The sequence below is a fragment of the Anomalospiza imberbis genome, chromosome 3 (genome assembly GCF_031753505.1).
Source record: "Anomalospiza imberbis isolate Cuckoo-Finch-1a 21T00152 chromosome 3, ASM3175350v1, whole genome shotgun sequence".
NCBI lineage: Eukaryota > Metazoa > Chordata > Aves > Passeriformes > Viduidae > Anomalospiza > Anomalospiza imberbis.
Window position 1 is genome coordinate 61,826,236 of NC_089683.1, and position 5,820 is coordinate 61,832,055.

Here is a 5,820-nt window from a genome sequence, read left to right on the forward strand (position 1 = left end):
TCACACAAATCAACATCTCCACTAACAATGCATTTTCACTATTTTAATGTTGCAGAACTACTTGCATTTTACTTTTGGCACAGGTTCTGATTTAATTCCCAGTTAAGTCAATGGGAGCTTCAAGACTCCTTCCCTTTGCTTCAGTGATAGGAAATAAGCCCAGCAGTCAAGGTTTATTCTCCAAATATTAGCAGAAATGCTCCGCTTATCAGGCAGTTGATACTGTTAGCTCAAAGGCAATAAAATCTTTGCATCCAAACATAAGCTTTTTTAGATCTTAGTTGACAGATGGATTTATAAGTTGATAATACAATCTTGAATTTCTTCTTGAACTTTGTTAAATTGAAGCATTTGGGAAGTGTGGATTTTTCCAAAACAGCTCTTTGAGGAACAATACTGAAATTGTGATGCCAGTGAACCTTGACTTTCCAATCATTGTAAAGTGTCATTAAAAGACTATTATAAAACTGGAATCTAGTTTTATTTTTGTTTGGATACAACAACTGAAGACACATGGCAAGGGCAGAGCTAACCAGATATAAGGTAGATCTCTACTAAACTTAACTTTCTGCTCCCTTCAAAGCTTTTTCCCTATTAAAGACAACTTAGCAGTGGGCTCTATAAAAGATTCCATGGACTTTTATGTGCTGAGGGTAGGTCCTCAAGCACTGTGAAATTCCTGAAAAGACTCTCATAGACTACAATGGAACTTGTAATTAAGCTCTGATTGTGAGCATGAAGAGATTCCCCAGATTCAATTTCTAGATATGGTAACAGTGGTGGAAGTGCCCAACTCTGTGAAATGTGTAATTTTATGGTATGCTGTTGTATATGGCTCAATAGTAGTCCCGATGTGGCAGCTTGGGAACACTTCTAGAATAGTATATGTTAATTCCTGAGTGAACAGATTTTTGGAAGTAGATTTTCTTTTAATGAATTAATGAGCAGCAGCTGTTGGGAGGAATGCATTTCTTTTTCTTTCAACAGTGCTTCATATGTAGAACAAACACACATAACTTGTGCCTGTACAAGAATGATATGCTTCTAAATATATGGACAAAAGACATAGCCAGGATTGTTCTTTAGACATTACAAAGCACTGCCAGGCAAACAGTAGCATAATCTTTAGTTTAAACAATTCAGTACACCTGGAAATAACTTTAAAGCCATAACATAAATGGGTTCTGAAACCCTACAGCAGGACATGGACAAACAGAAACAGCTTCTGCAAAGTTTATGTATTGCACTCTACTTGCCAGAAATGTAGTCTTAAGTCAGGAAAAGGTGGGAACCAAAATTTTCAAAGTGCAACTAATTGATTATTTACTATAGCTGCTAGCAGACAGGGAATGTAAAATGTCATTCTCTGTCTGTGTACTTAGCATGTGATAGAGCTACGATCTGGCAGAAACGGCCCCAGAGTCTTTTGGCTCAGGCTCCAGATTAACACAGATCTTGCCTGTGCAGACAAAATCCTGTGGGCGATGAAGAGCTTACACAAATGACTATTTCAGGGCTATGCCAATATATTGTTGCTTTTCCAAGCTGTATTGCTCCAAGAAGATGCTGGGAGCATTTTTTTCTACTGGCTGTAGAAAACTGGGTATTTTGGGCACCCAGCTCCATGTGGCTTGATTTCTACATTCTCCTGAGAGTTACATCCAAGAACTTCAGGGATGATGACTCCTGTAAGACTTGAGGAAGGCAATTAGCACAGCTTATTCCATCCCATGCTGCATTTGCCAAGCCAATAATTGCACCTTTCCTGAAGCGCTGTCTTAGCTGAATAGTTTGGTGGACTGAAGAAACTTCCACACTCATGTAACAATACTGGGCAGTTGGATCTTGACACTACTTACTGTGGAGCTCTTCAACCACATGAAATGGCAGTCTGCTCTTTCACCTTTCCTGGTGGAGTTTTCTGACCCTCCTCTCACATATGCACCCATGTACCCACCAGGCCTACTGGAGCCTTGAGGGACTGCAGCTACCAAAAAACGTATATCCCACCCATCATCAAACACTGTCTCTATAAATGGAGCATGAAAATCACACATGGCTTTTATGGGCAAGGTGCTATGGAGGCTATTTTTGAATAGCACTGAGTCCTGGTAACATTCAGCCCATTTGTTAAAGGTTTACAAAGCATTCATGCTACATGCAAAAGAAAAAAAAAAAAAATCTGCAGTGACCTGATCCACTGGGCTCAGTGCCATCCTGTCATGGAGGACTGGGGATGTGAGGATGCTCCTGTCTGGAGCTCCAAATCAGCAAAACTGAATTAAGGTATTTTAAGGTCCAGAAAAGGGCAATGAAGCTAGTGAAGGGTCTGCAACACAATTCCTATGAGGAATGGCTGAGGGAGCTGGGGTTGTTTAGCCTGGAGAAGATGAGGCTCAGAGGAAGCTTTATCGCTCACTATGATTCCCTGAAAGGAGGCTGTAGCCAGGTGAGGGTTGGTCTCTTCTCCCAGACCCTAGTGACAGGACAAGAGGACATAGTCTTAAAACTGTGCCAGAGGAGGTTTAGGATGGATATTAGGAGGAATTTCTTCATGGAAGGGGTGCTCAGACACCGGGATTGGCTGCCCAGAGAGGTTGGTGGAGTCACCATCCCTGGCGTTTTAAGGAAAGACTGGATGTGGCACTGAGTGCCATGGTCTAGTTGACAAGGTGGTGTTCAGTGATGGGCTGTGCTCAATGACCTCAGAGGTCTTTTCCAACTTAGTGGATTCTGTGAAGGTAGCCCCTGTACCTAGAGATGGACGCAACCGGGCCACTCCCCTGCCTGTTCCTTTTGCTGGTGTCAGGGGTACCCAGGGGCCATAGCACACTTTCACAGTTAGACCAACACCAAAGGCAGCTGTGCCTGGTGCCACTGCTCCCTCGCACCCACCTCCCACCAGACTCACACCTGAGCCCAGCTGCCCCTGCCAGCCTTTCATCGCTTCGCTGCCCGAGACAGGGACAAGCGACTGCCGATGTTCTCCCGCTCTGCAGGTCTGGCTAAGGATGTAAGGATGTAAGGATGTAAGGATGTACGGCCTGAAGTACATGCCTTAGTACGCCTCTGGCATCCTGCCGCCACGGCCCCGCCAATCCCACCCTCGGGCGCTGCTCCCCTCCCCAGCAGCAGCGGGCGGGAGCTCCCCGAGCCGCGCCATCCTGAGCGGGCAGCGCCAGCGCCCGGAGGTGGCAGAGGGGCCCGGGCAGGGACGCGCCGCGTGTCCCCCGCTCCAGCGCGGCAGGAGAGGCGGCAGGAGGCGGCCGGTGACCCCTCGGGGCTGTTCGGAGCAGCCCCCCGGCCCGGTCCCGGTGCCCGGGCATGCGCACAGAGCCCGCGGGCGCCGCCCGTGCCCCCCCGGCGGCGGGAGCGGCGGGAGCGGCGGGAGCGGCGGGAGCGGCGGGAGCGGCGGGAGCGGCGGGAGCGGCGGGAGCGGCGGGAGCGGCGGGAGCGGCGGGACTTTGCCCCGGGCGCGGCGGTGCCGTCACGCGGCGGCGCCCAATGGCCCCGCGCGCCCGAAATAGCGCGCTATAAATGGCGCCGCCCGCCCGCCCGGCCCAGGTGTGGCGGTGGCGGAGCGGCCCCGGGCTCCGCCGCCACCGCCCGGCCCTCCCGCCGTCGCGCCTCGCCCACGCCCCGAGCGGCCGGCTGGGCGCGGTCCCGGCCTGCGGGAGAAGCCCCGGGGCAGGGTGTGACGCCTTCGGGGCCCTTGGTGCCTGGCTTTGTCACTTTGTCCTCCCTCAAGGACTCGCTGACTCTTCCTGCAGGTCTTGGTTCGTTCCTCCCTTCAAAGCGTGAGCTTCGCCTGCCTCTACAGCAACCGAGGGGAGCCGGTGCCACGCCATCGTGGAAAACCCAAACCTGTCCTGGCAGCCCTGTCATGTGTGTGCTTTTAAAACAGCATCTGTTTGAGACCTGAGACTGCCTGTTCCCAATGAAGGAAGCGGGCTGATAAAGCTTATCGCCTTGGCCCGAGCTCTTCCATCGCTCCTGCATTAGTCTGAGCCCTGGTGCCACGGGAGAAGGCTGCAGAGATAGCGCAGGGCCAGGCCCTTTCTGGGTAGGATGCTGCTGCACAGACACAGGCCTGCCCTGCCTGGGGCTCACAGCTCGGGGCTCCCCACCCGATACAGACACGCACGATGAATGCATACACCCAAACCCACCCACGGAGAAACCTAAGGTGGGATTTTCTTTTTATCCCATTTCCAGATGGGAAAGATGCGGATGCATCACCAGGAGGTGAGCAGAACGAAACTGATATTACACAGAATGAAAGCAAATAGTCTCCTATTTGAAGATGTGTGCCTTTTTAAAAAACACATGATAAGGAAAATGTTAAAAATATACCAAGTTCCTGACTATACTCAAGACTGCAAGGGCTGTAAGTGCGGTGCACCCCTTCAAAGATGTATCCCTACTTGCTTGAGCTGTGCTGGTTTTGTGGACATGCTCCCAACACGTGTTCTCGGTCTGCACTGTGTAATTGCACCTATTCTCACACTACTACTTGGGCATAGTCCTTTGCTACTCTCAGATAAGGTATCTGCTGTAGGATCAGTGGGTTTGCATTTGGAGTGGGGTTTTTTTGTTGTTGTCTGTTTGTTCAGTTTTGTGGTTTTTTGTTTGTTTGTTTTTGCGTAGTTTTTTTGGTGGCTTTTTTGCCTTTTTTGCGAGACCTTGGTAAGATAATAAAGAATATGCATTTTCTGTTGGGGAAGAGTATCTTACATAATTTTTATACACACCTATATATTATATATATATTATTTCATACAGCTGAATTCTCTAAATAGGAAGTTTATTCTCTTTTTTTAGTTGCCACTGGATTCAAGGAGAGGTATTTACTGAAATGCTTAGCATAACAGCTGGGGGAGAAGAGTGATTGTCAAATGAAATTATGAGGTGGCAGGTTCAAAAGAAGGTACCTCTTCACACAAAACAGATCTTGGAAGTTACTGCTACAGGATGTCAGGAAGCAGTTGAAAAAGCAATTAAGCATGATCACGGGAGAAAAATCTGTGCAGGGATGTTCAGCACTAACACCTCTGATTCAGGAACTCTTTGAGGTGCAAATCCTTATCCTGTGGAAGCATTTTGGAGAGCAGCCTCCCCTGTGCTCATGCTGTCATTAGGCTTTTACTGTTGGCTGCTCTGGTGATAGTCCTGGACTGGACTTGAAATGCTGGTGTTCTGACCCAGCACAGTCATCCCTACATTTAACTGTCATTTCATTCAACATGGGGTTTTTTCCCCACCATCTTTAACAAGTCATGGACAGCAATTCTTGCAATAAATCTTTGTGACACAGAAATGCTCTTTCTTTATGTTCTGTACCTCTCTTGTTCTTTCCTGCCTGTTTCTTTGATGGAAGGTTGCTTCGCTGTGTGTTTGTATAATACCTCATTATCAAGCTGAGCGCTGGTCTGTGCCTGTATTTCCTAGTTAATTATTTGATATAAATAAATATTAATAATCTGTATTTCTGAAGGTGGCCACAAGCCAAAAGGCTTGCTGCTTGTTTAAACACTTGAAGTAAAAAACTGTGGAGCTCCAGTCCTCCTGTGCTGGCAGAATGAGACAGATGGGTCATTTGAGAAAGTGATTAAAATACCAGCAATACCTGCCTAAACAGTTACAAATTCCACACTCCACATCTGCAAGGGCTTATATTTATTATCTAGGGCATGGGACCAGACCTTGTGAGCTTCCTGACACTGAAGGGTGACAGCAAGGATGAGGTGCCGGTGTAGCAGAAGTGATGTGGGGGGCTGAGTGGTGCCAGCCCCCCACCTCTGCCCTGAGCTGCCCGAGCCT

At 48.4% G+C, this 5,820-nt stretch overlaps 1 long non-coding RNA gene across 1 annotated transcript; it reads left to right on the top strand.

The window, feature by feature from the left end:
* Positions 1 to 3,591: 3,591 nt before the first annotated feature.
* Positions 3,592 to 5,485, top strand: LOC137470906 (uncharacterized). The gene is made up of 2 exons (XR_010997304.1): positions 3,592 to 4,545; positions 4,822 to 5,485. It is a non-coding gene; the product is annotated as an uncharacterized lncRNA (long non-coding RNA).
* Positions 5,486 to 5,820: the final 335 nt, after the last annotated feature.